Consider the following 19912-nt stretch of genomic DNA (forward strand, 5'->3'; position numbering starts at 1 on the left):
TCCCTGACCACTGCCTGAAGTTGAGGTACTTAACCTAAGAGGTGTGACTATCTCCTGAAACACAGTATCCAGGGAACTCTCCCCTTCCCTGAAGTGTGGCAGTGTTTGAAACTCAGACTCTAGCTCATCAGCTCTCAGCCAGAGTTCCGCAAGCAACCAATCTGTGCTGCAGATGTAGTCACTACAAACTATATTGGGGTCCACCAGCTCCCACATATTGAAGGGAGAATACATTGCCTGATTCTGTATTTCTACTTTATTTATTCAGTTCTTAATTTGTGTTACTTCAACATTTTACGAGTCTCTTAGTTTCTAATCTGCAAAAACCCCCATTTACCTTTAATCTGAAAGTGACATTTAAATGGTCAAATTAACAGCTACGTCATTCTTTCATTTGGGCTAGGGTCCCAAACCTGGGCTCTGATTTATTCTGTTAAAAAGGCTTCACAAACTATGTGCTAAAAAAAATCAAAAACAACTTCTTCCCTGCTAAACCAAATTCTGACACTGCTCCAAAATCCCAAAGATACATATACACACTCACTGAGGCTGAGACTAACTCTGGGTGTGATCCTCCATTCCATTTTCATTTTGATTTTATTGTCATGTGTATTTTACAATAAGAATACAATAAACTACCATGAGAAGCTTTCATCAATCACTATGAAATAGTACCATTTTGATTAATTTAAGAATAAAGAAAAAAATATGTAACTTGAAGATAGTCCGTTAGTCCCGAGCCAGCTTATTACCATCAAGGACGCCTGCACCACCATCCCTCCTCCAGCACATTGCTGTCCCTATGCCTGACCTAATCAATGTCAAAGTCATTGATCCTCAGATGCCATCTTTGCCACTGGCTGATTCTCCTCTGTCACTGCCTTGCCATTGCCTGTGCTGGACCAATCAATGTTAGGGTCTCATTTCTCGCCACTGCGCCCACCTTATTGATGTTGCCGTGGTGCCCTTCCACCACCGCTGCCAGTGCTGGACCCAAACAACAATGGAGTCATCAAATCCTCAGGTGCCATCTTTTGCTGTTGGGCATACCGCACCAACATCTCCTCTGCCAATCGAGCAGCCGCCATCTCCAGTGCTTACTCCAGAAAGGTATATATGGGCTCATTCCCCTCCGTGCTGGGCCCACACAAGATCTGTGCGCTGGACCTTCCAAGCTCAGGATAAGGTAAGTAAATGAAAAAAGAAAAGAGGGATAAAAAGAAAAAGGAAAAGAGAAGTGGTTGGAGTGGATGAACTGACTCCGCCATCAGCTTGGACTGGTCTTCCTGATCCTGCTTCACTCTCTCACTAATTCCTTCTAACATTATGAGAGTAGGTGTGGCTTATTTTACTCAATGCCTGTAGGTATTGATCCTTTTTAAGATCCATAGACAATAGTGCTGAATGCCAGCCAAGGCTGAGCCCAAAGCTATGGAGTCTTGACACCATGCTTAACTTTCTTCTCCACTTCTGATCACTTATGATGAGTATGGAGATCTCCTACAGTTACATTAGCAACACCAAACTCTTGAGGATTCAAGCCTGATTCTGTAGCCTGTTACATGACCATTGAATGCTCCCCCTGCACATATTCTCTTCAGCAGCCACTCAGCATTTGCCTCAGCCAGCCTTCATCTCTCCTTTGTGAGGTGTAACCTGGCTTCCTTGGTACAAATCATGCTCCAGTCCAACAAGCTTGGGCTCCCTAGCTGTACTTACAGATACATCAGTCCAATGCATGAATTTTGCATTTGGAAGCAAGTCATGCAGGTTAAAAAATTGCAGTTGACACACTCATTTTCAGGATTAGTGGTGCTGGAAGAGCACAGCAGTTCAGGCAGCATCTAAGGAGCTTCGAAATCGACGTTTCGGGCAAAATCCCTTCATCAGGAATAAAGGCAGAGAGCCTGAAGCGTGGAGAGATAAGCTAGAGGAGGGTGGGGGTGGGGAGAAAGTAGCATAGAGTACAATGGGTGAGTGGGGGAGGGGATGAAGGTGATAGGTCAGGGAGGAGAGGGTGGAGTGGATAGGTGGAAAAGGAGATAGGCAGGTGGGACAAGTCCGGACAAGTCATGGGAACAGTGCTCAGCTGGAAGTTTGGAACTAGGGTGAAGTGGGGGAAGGGGAAATGAGAAAACTGTTGAAGTCCACATTGATGCCCTGGGGTTGAAGTGTTCCAAGGCGGAAGATGAGGCATTCTTCCTCCAGGCGTTTGGTGGTGAGGGAGCGGCGGTGAAGGAGGCCCAGGACCACCATGTCCTCGGCAGAGTGGGAGGGGGAGTTGAAATGTTGGGCCACAGGGCGGTGTGGTTGATTGGTGCGGGTGTGCCGGAGATGTTCCCTAAAGCGCTCTGCTAGGAGGCATCCAGTCTCCCCAATGTAGAGGAGACCGCATCGGGAGCAACGGATGCAATAAATGATATTGGTGGATGTGCAGGTAAAACTTTGATGGATGTGGAAGGCTCCTTTAGGGCCTTGGATGGAGGTGAGGAAGGAGGTGTGGGTGCAGGTTTTGCAGTTCCTGCGGTGGCAGGCGAAGCTGCCAGGATGGGAGGGTGGGTTATAGGGGGGCATGGACCTGACCAGGTAGTCACAGAGGGAACGGTCTTTGCAGAAGCAGAAAAGGGTGGGGAGGGAAATATATCCCTGGTGGTGGGGTCTTTTTGGAGGTGGCGAAAATGTCGGCGGATGATTTGGTTTATGCGAAGGTTGGTAGGGTGGAAGGTGAGCACCAGGGGCGTTCTGTCCTTGTTATGGTTGGAGGGGTGGGGTCTGAGGGCGGAGGTGCTGGATGTGGACAAGATGCATTGGAGGGCATCTTTAATCACGTGGGAAGGGAAATTGCGGTCTCTAAAGAAGGAGGCCATCTGGTGTGTTCTGTTGTGGAACTGGTCCTCCTGGGAGCAGATACGGTGGAGGCAGAGGAATTGGGAATACGGGATGGCATTTTTGCAAGAGGTAGGGTGGGAGGAGGTCTAATCCAGGTAGCTGTGGGAGTCGGTGGGTTTGTGAAAATTGTCAGTGTCAATTAATGGAGATGGAGAGGTCCAGGAAGGGGAGGGAGGTGTCAGAGATGGTCCAGGTAAATTTAAGGTCAGGGTGGAATGTGTTGGCGAAATTGATGAATTGCTCAACCTCCTCGTGGGAGCACGAGGTGGTGCCAATGCAGTCATCAATGTAACGGAGGAAGAGGTGGGGAGTGGTGCCGGTGTAATTATGGAAGATCAACTGCTCTACGTAGCCAACAAAGAGACAGGCATAGCTGGGGCCCATATGTGTGCCCATGGCTACCCCTTTGGTCTGGAGGAAGTGGGAGGATTCGAAGGAGAAATTGTTAAGGGTGAGGACCAGTTCGGCCAAACGAATGAGAGTGTCGGTGGAAGGGTACTGTTGGGTACGTCGGGAGAGGAAAAACGGAGATGCTTGGAGGCCCTGGTCATGGCGGATGGAGGTGTAGAGGGATTGGATATCCATGGTAAAGATGAGGTGTTGGGGGCCGGGGAAACGGAAGTCTTGGAGGAGGTGGAGGGCGTGGGTGGTGTCTCGAACGTATGTGGAGAGTTCCTGGACTAGGGGGGATAGGACAGTGTCGAGGTAGGTAAGAGATGAGTTCAATGGGGCAGGAGCATACACTCATTTTCTGCTCCTATCTAATTTTGCAGTCTTTAACTTTTTCCAATGGCATCTTATTAAACACTCCCTGATCTAATGCATGGACCATGTCTTGATGAGGTGATTTGCATTGTCTGTCTCATATGTACACTGTAGTGATAGTAACAAAGTCAGCCAAGTGGACCTCATAGAATATGTGTTACCTGATTGGGGTGGTTCATCTGGTCCAATCAAGGAGCCCCAGCTGACAAATATAAACAGGTGTGCCAAAGATTCTGAGAGCTAGCTCTGAGGGACCTGGATCAGTATTAAGGACTTTCCGTGTGTAAATAAAGGGTGACTTGGTGATGGGATGCCGGCCTCTGTGGACTGGTTTCATGCAAAACCTATCTTTGTTGATACAGAGGCCAAGTGCAACTTTCTTTTGTCTCCATATTGACTCTCTCCCTAATGGGAATGTTGGCCAGTTAAATCACTTAGAAATGTTCTATTAGTATGATTGTTTTCCTTTAGCTGAAAGATAGCATTAATTACCTGATACTTTAAAACTTGAAGTCGACATGTCAGAAGCACTGCACCTAGGGTTTTGATTCAGATGGCAAGTTCCAGATGTGGATTGGAAATCCCACCCATGGCATGTTTCTTTTGTTTGCTTCTGAATTAAAGAATGAGAGGACTTTCTTTAGTGTGTTACATTAGACATTTAGAGGAGCCATCTCTTGACACATTTATAGCTGGAATACACAACCCTTCAAGTACTGTAGAAGCTCAGCAGGTCTGGCAGCATCTATGAAGAGAAATCAGAATTAACGTTTCGGGACCGGTGACACTTTCTCAGAGCAAAAGTCACTGGACATGAAACGTTAACTTTGATTTTTCTTCACAGATGCTGCCAGACCTGCTAAGCTTTTCCTGCAACTTCTGTTTTTGTTTCTGATTTACAGCATCCACAGTTCTTTCAGTTTTTCTTTAAGTACTATATGCCAGACTCAAATTCACTTGGGTTTCTTGCTGCAGCATGTTTATAACTAAACTGTATGTCACAATTCTGGTGGGAATTTGCCAGCATGACATTTTTTTGATGCCTGCATCTTTTCAATCAGCTATAGCCTAATTGCTCATCATTGTCTCCATACTTGTAAACTGGCTCAATTGAACTTTTAGGCATTTAATATTTTTTTGCAGTGGCTTCAATTCCCCCAAAATTTATTAATTTGAAATAATCTTCCAGAATATATTGAGCAAGGTCCTGACAAATTCTTCATTTTCACATCATTGCTTAACCAACCTGTTTGTACTGAGATGAAGGTGTAGGGTTTAACTGCACTCTTTAATTGTCACTGAGATACAGGATGTTCCAAATTTACATTTTGATGAGATTTACAAGGAAAATTTGCACATAATTCAACTTGCTCGATTGCAGACTTCAATTGTACCTTTGTGCCCTAATTAAAACTGAAGCCTTAAACTGGAACTAGGAAATGTAACTTTGCCTCTCATCTACTGGGTTAACTTCCAACTAAAACACCAGACTTGCAAAAAAATTAAAAAGTAATGTGGAGAAATATTCTCTGATAAAACCCCTGCGGGTACAACCGTAACTTTATCTGTTTAATTTACATATTCAGCAAATTGCAATTATAATATTATTGACTATCACACAGAAATCTGTGAAGCAGACAAAATATTCATGGCTTCTGTCTCAGTAATGCTGCACTTCATTTTCCTTATTTGTATTCAACACGACCATTCATCATTCAGCACTCGGTAATGCAGGAATTCAGCTGTGCAAACTGCTACCTCTTAACTCGGTTGATTATGTTGCCAGCAGACTTCAATGGAAATGGCAATTATAAAACTACTGCATGACAAGATGTAGAGCTGCCCTTCCAAACGTACCTGTTATTTCATATAAGCTGCAAAAAAAAACATTTTACATGGAACTCCCTCAGCTGCCTCCATGTACAGCATTTAATATTCTTTAAGATCTCCAAGCTCGCTCTTGGCCTACTTATGGAGTTTCATAATGGAGTTATAGGAGTAATAAAACTATCTCAGTTATTTAATATTGTTGAATAGTGGAAATTGATTAATTTATGTCTCATTTTCAGCATTGGAATAATTCTTTTCAGCCTGTATTTATATTTCACTGAACCTGCTCCCACACCAATTAACTCATTTCACCATCCCCCCATGTCTTCCTGCTGTTTTCTCCCACATGCATACCTTTCACCTCCCTTTACATACAATAACAGTCAAATCCATCACTGTGCAAACATTTTTCTGAATTCTTTATTGGATCTTAATAATTAACTTATAATAGTGTGTCCACTTGATCATTGAAGCAGTTTCTTCCCATCCAACCTATCATTTTCCCAATTATAAAAATCTTCCACCATCTCTCCTCTTAATCTTTTCCAAATTTTTCTTGAGAAATGCATTCTCTAAATTCTGGTAGCACAATTTCTTTTGTGATTTTCCCTAGTGCTTCAATATTTTTCCTGCATAATTGGGCAGAACTAACACTCCCAGTGTAATCCAGCATTACTGCTCTGTTTGTGTAGATAATACCTCTCGGAACATGAAGGAATACTCTGCATTTACCTGGAAGAATGCAGTTCCAGCAACACACAAGATGCGTGACAGTGGCCATTTAATCACAACCCTATATTCCAACTTGCTGTGTACCGTCTACAAGATGCACTGCAGCAACTCACCCAGGCTCCTTCAACAGCATCTTCCAAGTGTGTGTCTTCCACTACCTGGAAGAACAAGAGCAAGAGATATATGAGAAGAAACACCACCTGCAAGTTCCTTCCAAACAACTCATCATTCTGATATGAAAATAAACCATTTTCCTTCACCATCATTGGCGCAAAATTCAGATCTCTTCCCTCCCTATGTATGTACCTACAGCACAGGGACTGTCGTGGTTCAATAAAACAGATCAGCTACCACCTTCTTAAGGGTACTTCGGGATGGGCAGTAAGTGTTGGCATGTTGACTCTTACATCCCTGGAATGCATTTAATAAAGTGAACTCCTTGTGCTTTGAATGCATTTGTTATATCTTTATCAAGTGGTGTTTTTGTCATTTGTGTATTTGTATTCCCAGTTCTACTCTATCACATTTAGGGAATCAAATTGATCCATATTAGAAAGATGAAATGGGCTTGTAGTGAATTAGCATCCAGTTTTATTTTACATTCACTTGGAAAATCTTACCAAGATTTTTAAATTTCAAACCAAGTAAAAGAAACACCATGGCCAGGAATGAAGTCTCTAAAAATAACTTGAACAGTTGTTTTGCATGTTCTTCGATGACAAGAAGATTGGCTGGGTGAAAAATCAATCGCTAATTTCGACAAGCTTAATCTCTCTGCTGGTGGTGACTAATTTCCCTGCCTTAGTCTCCTTAAGTGTTAAGAAATATAAGGCATCTTTATACATCCCACCAATATCAACCACTTCAGACTTCATCGTATTAAATTTCATTTGCCTTTTACTCACTTTCTTGACAGGTTCGAAAATGTGATGCAAATTGGCGTGTAATTTTTATTAAATTAGCATAAGATATACTAACATCTACCTGATCAATGACGTGATTGTCTATAACTGTAGAATAAATAGTTCTTAAGAAAAGCAAGTCAAAACAAGCTTTAATTTAAAATAAAAAGGGAAGTTTGAGACATGTTTGCCTCCTCGCCTACACTCAAAAATGTTTTAACTGTGACAAATTCAGTGTCAGCTTGTTTTGAAAACAACATCTAACAAATCCATATGATTATCATTCTATATGCCTTGGGCAACTGCTAGTGAAGATGTGAAGTTCTTAACACAGAAAACACCAATACACATCAGAGTTCAGAGATATATGAAAAATAGCCCAGTGTTTGCTATCAGAATTATGAGAAAAGACAATTTTGTTGACAATTCAAATCACAAAGTTGTGCTTTGTTATAGAATACCAATTGAAGTTGAGAGAGTTTGTTGCCACTAACTGAGTCTTATCAAGTAGTGCTCTTGATTGCCATCATGGAATAAATTACACCTTATTCAATGAGATACAAGTTACACTTCTAAGTTGTACATTGCTATTAAGACAATTGGGTGACTTATGATATAAGTTTTCACTTTATAAGATTCTAAGATGTTCAGCCTTATCTCAACTCAAACTGTTTGACTTCATCAGAATTGGTGGAACTTAATGCAGTCTCCAACATTAACCCTTTCTGAACTGTTGTCTTTTATAAATGTAGCATTCCTTACTGAAGCATTGTCTTAAACAGCATTACCCCTTAAGCTTCTTCTTTTTCCAATAGGTAACATTCAGACACTCGTACATGTAATTACACTTTCCACAGACTCTTCATCAGATGAAAAGTCATCTATACTTGAAACCTTAGGAGAAAGTGAGGACTGTAGATACTGGAGATCAGAGTCGAGAGTGTGGTGCTGGAAAAGCACAGCAGATCAGGCAACATCCAAGGAGCAGGAGAATAGACATTTCGGGGAAGAACCCTTCATCTCCAGGGCATTTGGTATGCTTTCCTTTATTGGTCAGAGTATTGAGTACAGGAGTTGGGAGGTCATGTTGCAGCTGTACAGGACATTGGTTCGACCACTGTTGGAATATTGCGTGCAACTCTGGTCTCCTTCCTATCGGAAAGATGTGAAATGTGAAAGGGTTCAGAAAAGATTTACAAGGCTGTTGCCAGGGTTGGAGGATTTGAGCTATAGGGAGAGGTTGAATAGGCTAGGGCTATTTTCCCTGGAGTGTCAGAGGCTGAGGGGTGACCTTATAGAGGTTTATAAAATCATGAGGGGTGTGGATAGGATAAATAGACAAAGTTTCTTCCCTGGGGTGTGGCAGTCCTGAACTAGAGGGCATAGGTTTAGGGTGAGAAAAATTTAAAAGAGACCTCAAGGGCAATTTTTTCACGCTGAGGGTGGTACATGTGTGGAATGAATTGCCAGAGGAAGTGGTGGAGGCTCGTACAATTGCAGCATTTAAAAGGCATCTGGATGGGTATATGAATAGGAAGGGTTTGGAGGGATATGGGCCGGGTGCTGGCAGGTGGGACTATAATGGGTTGGGATATCTAGTCATTTCTGTGCAGTAGATCTCTACAACTCTATGACACCCACACCAACCAACCCCATTGCCTTGTGGCCGAACACTTCAACTCCCCCTCCCACTCCACCAAGGACATGCAGGTCCTGGCCTCCTCCATCGCCACACCCTAACATCCCGATGCCTGGAGGAAGAACACCTCATCTTCTACCTTGGCACCCTCCAAACACATGGCATCAATCCTCAATTCCCCTCCCCTTACCTTATCCCAGTTCCAACTTTCCAAATTGAACCGCCCTCAGGACTTGCCCAACCTGTTCATCTTCCTTCCCACCTATCTGCTCCACCCTCCCCTCCGACCTATCACCTTTACCCCCACCTCCATCTCCCTATCACACTCTAAGCTATCTTATCCCAGCCCCACCCCCCGTCCCATTTATCTCTCCACCTCCTCGGCTCACAAGTCTCACTCCTGATGAAGGGCTCAAACTTGAAACGTTAGCTTGCTGTCTCTCCATTGATGCCTGACTCACTGTTTTAGCCAGTATTTTTTGTTTTCAGTACAATTCCAGCATCTGCAATAAATTGCTCCAACATTCTGCTATACCTTGTTCCTTCTAGAATTATATTTGCTCTCAGATTAACGCAATTGTCAAAAGTTTGTCGAACTTCATTAAAAGTATCTGTGCCTTCTTTTATGTTTTGCCAAGCCAGAATAGGCTGTAGGTGCTTTTTGATGTCTTGTATTTACTTGTTAAGCTAATGATTTTATATTTAGTCTGGAAGCAGCTCTGTACCATTGCATTGTTTCCCCATGACCTGTCCTTACCTGCCTATCTTCCTTTCCACTCCACCCTCCTCTCTGACCTATCATCTTCATCCCACCCCCATTCACCCATTGTACTCATTGCTACCTTCCCCCACCCTCCTCCCTGACCTATCACCTCCATCCCCACCCCCACTCACCTATTGTACTCTATGCTACTTTCTCCCCACCCCCACCCTCCTCTCATTTATCTCTCCACCCTTCAGGCACTCTGCCTTTTTCCTGATGAAGGGCTTTTGCCCGAAATGTCAATTTCCCTGCTCCTCAGATGCTGCCTGAATTGCTGTGCTTTTCCAGCACCACTCTAATCCAGAATCTGGTTTCCAGCATCTGCAGTCATTGTTTTTAACCCCATTGTTTTCTCCAACATGTCTAATTATGTGTTCTATTTGGGACATCTCTGAAGTTAAATCTGACAGGAAATATTACTTCAGCCTAATGTGGTTATTAGAACAAAGAGAACAAAGAAAATTTACAGCCCAGGAACAGGCCCTTCGGCCCTCCAAGCCTGAGCCGCTCCAAATGTACTGTCTAAACCTGTCGGTCAATTCCTAAGCATCTATATCCCTCTACTCCCTACCTACTCATGCATTTATCCAGATGTGTCTTAAATGAATCTAACGTGCCTGCCTCTACCCACCTCTGCTAGCAACACGTTCCAAACGTCCACCACCCTCTGTGTGAAGAACTTGCCGCATGTTTCCCCCTTAAACTTTCCACCTCTCACCTTGAAAGCGTGACCTCTCATTATTGAATCCTTCACCCTGGGAAGAAGCTTGTCTCTATCCACCCTGTCTATACCCTTCATGATTTTGTAAACCTCAATCAGGTCCCCCCTCAATCTCCTTTTTTCTAATGAAAATAAATCTAATCTACTCAACCTTTCTTCATAGCTAGCACCTTCCACACCAGGCAACATCCTCGTAAACCTTCTCCGCACCCTCTCCAAAGCGTCCACATCCTTTCGGTAATGTGGCAACCAGAATTGTACACAGTATTCTAAATGCGGCTGAACTAATGTCTTGTACAATTTTAACATGGCTTGCCAGCTCTTATACTCAATAACCCATTCATTGAAGGCAAGCATATTGTATGTCTTCTTCACCACTCTATCCACCAGCAACCTTCAGGATACAATGGACTTGCACTCCCAGATCTCTCTGCTCATCAACTTTTCCCAAGGCTCTTTCAGTCATTATATAATTCACTCTCGAATTAGTCTTGCCTAAATGCATCACCTCACATTTGTCTGGATTGAAAACCATCTGCCACTTTTCCGCCCAAATCTCCAGTCTATCTATATCCTCCTGTATTCTCTGTCAGTCCCTTATGCTTTCTGCTACTCCACCAATCTTCGTGTCATCTGTAGACTTGCTGATCATACCAACAGTGCCCTCTTCCAGATCATTTATGTATATTACAAACAGTGGCCCCCAACACTGACCCCTGTGGAACACCACTGGTCACCTTTCTCCATTTTGAGAAACTCCCAACAACTACTACTCTTTGTGTCCTGTTGCTCAACCAGTTCTTTATCTACCTCGTTCGAACACTCTGCACACCACGTGACTTCACTTTCTTCATTACTCTACAATGGGGAACCTGATCAAATGCCTTACGAAAGTCCATGTATATGACATCAACAGCCCTTCCTTCATCTATCAACTTGGTCACTTCCACGAAGAACTGATGACTTCATTTTGTCAATTGGCATCCTCTTCATTGTTACCTTGTGTGCTGCAGCTAAATGGATTTCCAATCCTCATCACTGATCACCATGTCACATTTGGCTGTGGGATACAAACTATAGGTAGCATATGGTTGGAGTAATTAATTTACTGCCACCACCTGAATCTGAATGAAAAGAGGTGCTTGCCTAAACCAAGAAAATAATGCTGTATTTTATTTTCCCTCACAACAATCAGGTATAAATGTAGTAAAAATCAGATCTCAGAGTGAGTCTTATCTTAGAGGCATAGAGTCATAGAGATGTACAGCACAGAAACAGACCTTTCGATCCAACCCGTCCATGCTGACTAGATATCCCAACCTAATCTAGTCCCATTTGCCAGTACTTGGCCCATATCCCTCTAAACCGTTTCTATTCATATACCCATCCAGATGCCTTTTAAATGTTGCAATTGTACCAGCCTCCACCACTTCCTCTGGCAGCTCATTCCACATACGCACCACCCTCCGCGTGAAAGAGCTGCCCCTTAGTTCTCTTTTATATCTTTCCTCTCTCACCCTAAATCTATGCCCTCTAGTTCGGGAAAAGACTTTGTCTATTTATCCTATCCCAGCCCCTCATAACATTATAAACTTTTATGAGGTCACCCATCAGCCTCTGACGCTCCAGGGAAAACAGCCCCAGCCCATGCAGCCTCTCCCGGTAGCTCAAACCCTCCAACCCTGGCAACATCCTTGTTAATCTTTTCTGAACCCCTTCAAGTTTCACAACATCCTTCTGACAGGAAGGGGTCAAATAAGATTTATTTTTGCTACTTGTTTACAATAATGATTAGTCACTGAACTATTTTACATTATATCGGAGCTGGTTGAAAGGTTTTATACAGAAATCAAAAATAAAGAATTAGCTCTTTTATTCTCAAAAAATCTTTGAGGTTTAAACCTCAATGAAGAGTAATGCTGTCTCCACTTTAAGGCTTCTTGCTCTGGTTTGTTTCTGAGCTTTCTTCTTATTGACTTCTAAGTACTTTCAGAGCAAATACATGGGTTTTTTATACCCTCATCTCCAGAAGTTTTCTGTTTCTGAATGGTTTTCTTTTAAGCGACTCAGGGCTTTTTTTCTCTAACACTAACCTTTTGTAGGCTAATCAAAACATAATTTGGATAAAAGCAAATTACTGCGGATGCTGGAATCTGAAACCAATAGAGAAAATGTTCAAAGCTGACAAAGGGTCAGTTAGACTCAAAATGTCAGCTCTTTTCTCTCCTTACAGATGCTGCCAGACCTGCTGAGATTTTCCAGCATTTTCTCTTTTGATGGGAAAACATAATTTGCTCTGACAGAACCTACATATGTATCGTGACCTTCTGTATAATTGTCTCTTTCTGTTTCCCTGTGAAACATCCTGTTGGTAGGAAAAGCAACTTTTAAAAAATCTCTCTTACCTTTTTACCACCTGTTGAATTACTGCTATTTTTCATGGGCTGGTATTTTAAGGAGATACCATTCACTTGCCATTAATACGCATTTTAAATAATAATACTCAGATATCGGCTCTGATTCAATTTCTGAGTAGACTGAGTAGCTCCTTCAACACAGAATCAATTTGTTTCATTTCTACTAAATTTATAGGCAAAATTCAAAAATAGTGTCACCTGACTAAATTTCAATGTAGGGGAGAAAGTGAGGACTGCAGATGCTGGAGATCAGAGCTGAAAATGTGTTGCTGGAAAAGCGCAGCAGGTCAGGCAGCATCCAAGGAACAGGAGAATCGACGTTTCGAATTCCTGAAGAAGGGCTGATGCCCGAAACGTCGATTCTCCTGTTCCTTGGATGTTGCCTGACCTGCTGTGCTTTTCCAGCAACACATTTTCAGCTCTAAATTTCAATGTAACCTTCCTTTTGCAAAGCCTTTTCCTCTTTCTGTCTAATTCTATGGTACTGAGATCTAGTTACAGCCTAGTTAAGAAACAATCAGGTGATAAACAGCCAGGATGTTCCTCCTGTACCATCTTAATCTCCTTTATCTCTGCGAGTTATCCCAATATCCTCCGTGAGACTACTATATTTGAATTAATTAGATCATTCCTTCTATCGAGGTTTGTTATCATACTCCAATTACAAATTTTCCACTTATCAAATCATTCTTCAATCCAACTCTCACAGGACAAATTCACAACTTCCATGTTCAACTGCAATATTTTTCTTTGCCTTCACAAAGAAATATCTTTCCCTTTAAATAAAATATTCAGAACTTCCATTAGTCTGATTCTCTTTCAGTCAGTCTGTGAGTAATTCATGAGAGACAATCACCTTTGAAGAATGTAAATGACCCACTTCCTGATCCATTCATAGAACATTCAGACGTGTGTATTAACTGGATTTGGAATGACTCTTTCAAATATGGTCAATGTAACATCGTTGAGCAGGGAACTGTTCTAGTCATGATCTAATCATTACTAAATCATAGAACTGGAATGCCCATCTCTGGGTAATTGGCCAGTTTGTGAGGGGAGGTCACATGATGAATCATAGAGCCTTCTTTTGTGCTTTAAAAAGAGAAACTGAATAATGTTCCTGAGTGGACACATTCTGTTTGTTCATCCATCCTGTAAGTTTGAGTGTTGCTTGTTGGTTGACTATCCAAAACCCTGGGCAAAATTTTAAAAACAAACTCAGCAGCTGATGACCCCAGAAGGAAGATATAGATCATTCATCATCATTGTTAAATTATCTCAACACAAAACCCAGAAAGACCCTTGATTGAATCCATTCAAGAGATCAATTTCATATGAACTCATATGGACTGACTTTCTGGATATTTTAAAACAAACTAATCCTAGTGTCCTCTTTTTAACTTTGTGTATTTGAGTGGGTGTGCATGTATATATGAATTCTTGAGTGCATTAATTTGGGAGAGTCAGAGATTATTTTTTATTTAGATCAGGTGTTATGCACAATGAATACTATTCTACTTTCTTTTTAAAATGTACAAGAAAGCTTGTCTTATGAAGACATGGGGTGTACTATAACTTCAAGAGAGTTAAAAGCTGGTTTATCTACCTGACAGCACCAAGTGTTCTCAATAAGGTAACAACGTAACACTTGGTCGAAAGCTAAATTATCTGGTTGCCTAGAAATGACAAAGCAAATTTGAATTAGGCTAATCAGTCAAATTATACCCCAAAAATACCAAACTCCAATCCAGTTTGAATTTAGTAAATTGACAAGCTTAAAAGCCAATGACACAATCTGAAGCTTTAGGAGTATAAACCTGGAGAAAATTGAACAGTTGAGAGGAGAACTGCCTAGCTACCAGCATGTTAAAAAGACTGCCTGAAAAATAACTCTCTTAAAAGTACCTTTATCGATCAGTAACTTGTGCAGCAGAATCCCTAAGAAGAAGAGAAGACACAGGAAGATCCAAATAGAAGAGCCGAAAGCTGCCTGGTTTTGAGATACAAAGTTTTGCTTTTGTAAATCTTAATTGCGAGGTTTGTCGGACTAGCATTGTCAAAGGGGAAGGTAGACAATAGGTTGGAGGATGGAGTTTTAAATAGATGTAAGCTGGTTATTTTCTGATTTCTTTAAGAAATAAAGCTGATAATTTTTACTTTAAAAAACATTGTTGGCCTCTCGAATTTTCACAGATTACAGTACAGGATAAATCTTTTCTGTGTTGCTGGTTTTAAATTAAGCAGGAGAGTTTACTCCTTATCATAACACTTGCATTGCATAACTTTTGAAGTCATAGCACTGAAACAGTTAAACACTTGCAGAATTAGCAAGTGCATTCTTTTGAAAATAAATCTACTACAGTCATTTCAGGAGGAGGATAAGAGGAGACCAGAATTGGTCAGAGCAAAAATGAAAGATTTTATAAATATTGTGGCTAGGTTAATTTATTTGCAATTAGCTTCCTCCTTGTAAAGTATTGAAGTGTTTATCTTTTATAGGTGGAGCAAGTATTTGCCGCTTATACAACCCACATTATCCCTCCATTGAACTCAAGGAGATGAAAACCAGACATTTTCTTTCACAGCTAAAGCTGCCAGCTGCTGGAGAGTAAATCTATCTCATCATATAGTTAGCTGTTCTTTGTCAATAATCTATTTGAATAAATAACTAATTCTTGATTAATATATACAAGAGATAAATTTAATAAATGCTGAGATCACTGACTATAATATAGAAGATTCCAATCCAGATCTCATTGTTAAATGCTTAAACAGCTTCATGGAATTGACTGTTTTGGATTTATAGTTCAAGATTGGATACTGTTGTTGTTATTGGTAACCTGCTTTAATCTCTTCTGCCTTGGGACAGAAAAAATGTCATGTCTACATGCATGTGTTTTGTGAACATCATAGGCTAAAATGTATACTCCAGGACTGTGGGAGGCATGAAATTGGGTATTTAACTATGAATGTAATTCCCATAATATATGCACGCCCCAGCTGGAATCTCACAGATAGCTGGTGGGTGATCTAGCAGTCCATCAGCCAACTGAGGCCTTTGAAGTGACCAAATAATGGCCTTTTCCAGCCCATGTCAAACATTTTCCAGTGTGGCTGGTAGCCAACACTAAAGAGGAAGTCCAGCGGCATTCAATGGGATAGATGATGGAATGAGGAGTGCCTCACTTTGAGCACTTTCTGCCTATTGCTGACCTTTCACCTTCCATTCCCTTCCCTCTTCCCATGTCTTCCTCAGCACTCCAACCTGGTGCTGCCAGCCTGATCCAGCAATAGCAACACACTCCCAAGCATTTCGCTTTGTGTTCAGCTCCAAGAACCATCACTGCTGAGGACTGGTTGCAGTCTCTTAGTAATGAGCACTGTTTCCAATGATGCTGCTGGAATGAATAAGGAGAGAGCCTCACCTCAACTTACTGGCATACTAACCAGTAACTGGGGCAGACCAAGCTGCCAGATAATAAGTGGCATCATCCTTTCTAATTATACACATGTAGGGAAGCTCAGCCTTACTTCAAATTTACCTCATGCCTGTTAATTGCCAATTTTCAGTTTACTGCCAGGAACATTTGAAGCTTACTTGGCATTTCCTGTGCAGAAATATCTTTAATCATTCCTTTACTGATTTAGAACTTGGCTACCATCAAACACATGTCAAAAAAACCATAAACTCTGTGTTGTGGAAAGGTCGACTCATTTTGCTTTATCCTAATTATATAACTGAATTACTTCATTGTTTTTTATTCATATACACCAACGATTACCTTCCTATTTTGTCAGGTTTGGTGACCTGGGTATTATCCACATCTCAAAAATCAAGAAGATTGGCATGAAAGCTATTAATTCAGCAGCTAATCTAAAACAAATATTTTTTCTAACCATTATTTTTTCTCTCTATAATTAATAACTGACCTTTTGAAAATGAAAAAGTATACTGCAAATGAACCTTTTTCTTCAATTTAAGCCACAACTCAAGTAAGATATCAATTTGTAAAATAAAATCCCTGAAAACCAATAATCTTTCGATAAAGACATTCTACTGTCTATCTTAAGCAGTATTCAGGGACAATAAGAGGTTTCCTCATTTTAAGACTACCTGTAGGTGCCAATGCCAGTCTGAGCATAGGTCAGGCACCTAGAAAGCTGAGGGAGGAGGCAAGAGCAGCCAGTCACCTTTAACTTCCTAGAGACATCAGTCCCAGCTGCATTTGGTGAAAGACCTTCTGAAAGGCCAGCAGGGGTGATCAGATCAAAGAGGTCCAGGTCCAAGATATAGGCCCTAAACCCAAGGTGGGCCCACAGAAGGTGAGTGAAGTGGTAAAATTTATTTTTAATGCAGTTCACAGATTGCCAGTTGGACAAAAACCCATATTGCATCAGTTGAGGAAATCACTATATGGTCCTCTCCAATCTTCATGATATAGATTTACCAACTGTGATTCCTGGGGTTTCCATTACAATCTGGCCCTACACTTCAGTCAGTAGTTGGCCCACACATACACATCCGTGAAACATACTGCTGAAACTGGAAAGCAAAAGACTCATTATTTAATTGATTGTCAGCCAAATGGAATTATTTTCCCTAAGTGTTCAAAGAAAATGAAAACAATATGATTTTTCTCCAAATTGTATGCAGCAATGCTGTGAAGATTGATCTTTGTAATCTGGAGACTCTAGACCAACATCAGATAGAGGCAGATTGTGCTTAATGTTGCTGCTTTTCCAACAGTGTTTCTACTTGAATGTTACTGTTTCATGAGGACCAGATATCTCGGACATCATAAGATTTCTACCCGCATTATTTACAATAATGAAGTATTGCCTCCTTCCAGAAACTTCTCCCTCTCAAACTTGAGGTTTCTCCAAGCCTTTCACTTTGTGGCCTTTTCCTAAGTGGCACTGCTCTCTAAGATCTTTACCAGGAAGCTCACACTCACCAGGTTCAAGACAATCTGTCAACCTACTAGCAGTCCACCATCCCCTCCCCAAAGGTGAGGCCATTAGGTTTAACAACCACTCAGAAGCTTCAGAGTTGGTCCCCAGTGTGCTGGCCAGTGCCAAGCTCATCAGCATGCACCCCCCGCCCCCAGGCCCATACCCCTGAGGCACCAGCAGGATCTGTTGGCTGGCTGCCATTCACAGCAGCAGAATAGCACAGGTGAGCTGCTGAACTGCAACAGGACCAGAGCACTATCACCCCAGTCTGGACCAAATCCAACAGCCTACCTGTCGTGAACCACCACCTAACACTGGAAGCCCACAGTGCTGGCTGGCACCATGAAGAGACAAGTAGCCAGAAGTGACAGCCTCAGCCGGCAGTCTGGAGCCCATTGACCAATGGTACCAATCTCCCAGCACTGACCCTGAGCAATGGCTTACCTGGCTGAACTCTTGGAGGAGGCACTGCCGCAAGGGTTGTTAGTAGAATGTAACATTTCTCTCTTATATTTTACATTTATTTTGTTTTAACAGTTATTTCATCTACCAACATAGAAATTACATTCTAAAATTTAAAGATATAATATTTTAATATTTTTCAGCTAAGGAAGGTCCTGCTATAATTAGAAACAACAAATGCTGGAGATCACAGCAGGTCAGGCAGCATCGATGGAGAGAGAGCAAGCTAACATTTCGAGTCTAGATGACTCTTCATCAGAGATCACCTAGAGTCATCTAGAGTGATCTGCAACCATTGTTGGTTTCAGTACAGATTCCAGCACACGCTGTAATTTGTTCCTGCTGCCATTAACATTGATTCCATGTAAGTATTTTCACTAAAGTTTGTAATTTTCAGAACACAACCTGCATGTTAATTGAGCAACCCTGTATATATTTATGGGATTGCACTGGATAGATCTGTTGGCATTTGGGGATAAGATATTGCTGTGATGATAATCAACAAAACAAAACTTTACTTCTTATAATCAATAGATGAAAAACCAAAGGCATTAATAAATTACTTCATAATCTCTGACTTATCGCTGACAATTCTAAAAAGAAATGTCTACAGTAGACAGCAGTTTAAATAGTGTCACATTTATGCAGCATTTATGCAACTAGACAGCTAACTATTAATATCACTAAGAATTCCCACTTGATACATTTTGGTACATCAAGGATTTTGCAGTTGATTTTCAGACAATGATCATACCATTCAGCTGTTTTAACCCTGTGCAATCTGCTAACTCTCCTATCTTCTTAATGTTTCCAGCGACCAAAAACATTCCATTTTTCAGCAGAATATGATTGTCCAAAAAAATTGAGTGAAGGTAAATTTGACTCATCTGTAATCACTTCAGCAGAAGAACATTGGGCACACAGAGCGCAGCTAAAGCGCATAAAAAAGGAACAAGATGGTATTTGAGTCTGCTGGGACAGAAAGCTATCTTCTCTCACAGTACTTCATGGCTTCATTAAAGATGTATTCAAGCAGCCATTGTTCTCAACTCATTTGCTTTTCTATAAAGGATAATGAAGCAGCAGGTTTTCACAATAAGTAATTCCTAAATGAATATCACCCTAATTCTTATGCTTTGTTTATTTTCTACAGACAGTAACCTTAGTTTACATTGTGAAAAAAACACCAAAAGGGACCATTTGTTTATCCTTACAATATTGTACTTGAAAATAATAAGCGCATATTTGTCACAATAGCTGTGCCACCAAACAGGATTGAAATGATAATCATATTACATTTATATATTGCACTTGCATAGTTTTATATCACAGAAGCTATCCAGTTGTCCAATATATTTATAATACTTGCTTCAAACACCCCCTGTGATGGTTAGATTCCCAAATACCAAGATGATGAGTCACAATAACATTCCACTATACCATGGAAGTGAAAGAGAGTTCCTTATTGATGTGGTATGTCAAAGAATTGGAAAATAAAGTACTTTGATAATAAAGTAGAACAGATATTGCTGATTCACATAGGGATCTCCATCAGCATCACTTCACACTATCACAAAATATCCTTGTCCCCAGCTTAACTTCATTCTTCTTCTCATCTGATGTCTTAAGAAACCTTTCTCCTTTTCTTTCAAATGTCAAGGCAAGCTCCAAGAACGTAAGGTACTGCTGACCCTATGGATCTTTCCTCTCATCCTGTTCTTTCTGACCTATCCTAGTTTCTATTTCCACCTCCCATTTTCTATTTGCAAAACCCTCTGACTTTCCATTTTCTGGTGCTGAATAATCTGAACGTCGCGTTGCTGTTCTCTCTGTGTCCCA

General features: G+C 41.2%; 1 long non-coding RNA gene across 1 annotated transcript in view; it reads left to right on the plus strand.

Moving 5' to 3' along the window:
* LOC140481261 (uncharacterized) overlaps positions 1-6667 on the plus strand; it is a 39097-nt gene extending 32430 nt beyond the window's left edge. Inside the window, exon 2 of the long non-coding RNA XR_011961488.1 lies at positions 6177-6667. This is a non-coding gene — a long non-coding RNA (uncharacterized lncRNA). The remainder of the gene's footprint in view (positions 1-6176) is intronic.
* Positions 6668-19912: the final 13245 nt, after the last annotated feature.

The sequence above is a fragment of the Chiloscyllium punctatum genome, chromosome 9, assembly GCF_047496795.1.
Source record: "Chiloscyllium punctatum isolate Juve2018m chromosome 9, sChiPun1.3, whole genome shotgun sequence".
NCBI lineage: Eukaryota > Metazoa > Chordata > Chondrichthyes > Orectolobiformes > Hemiscylliidae > Chiloscyllium > Chiloscyllium punctatum.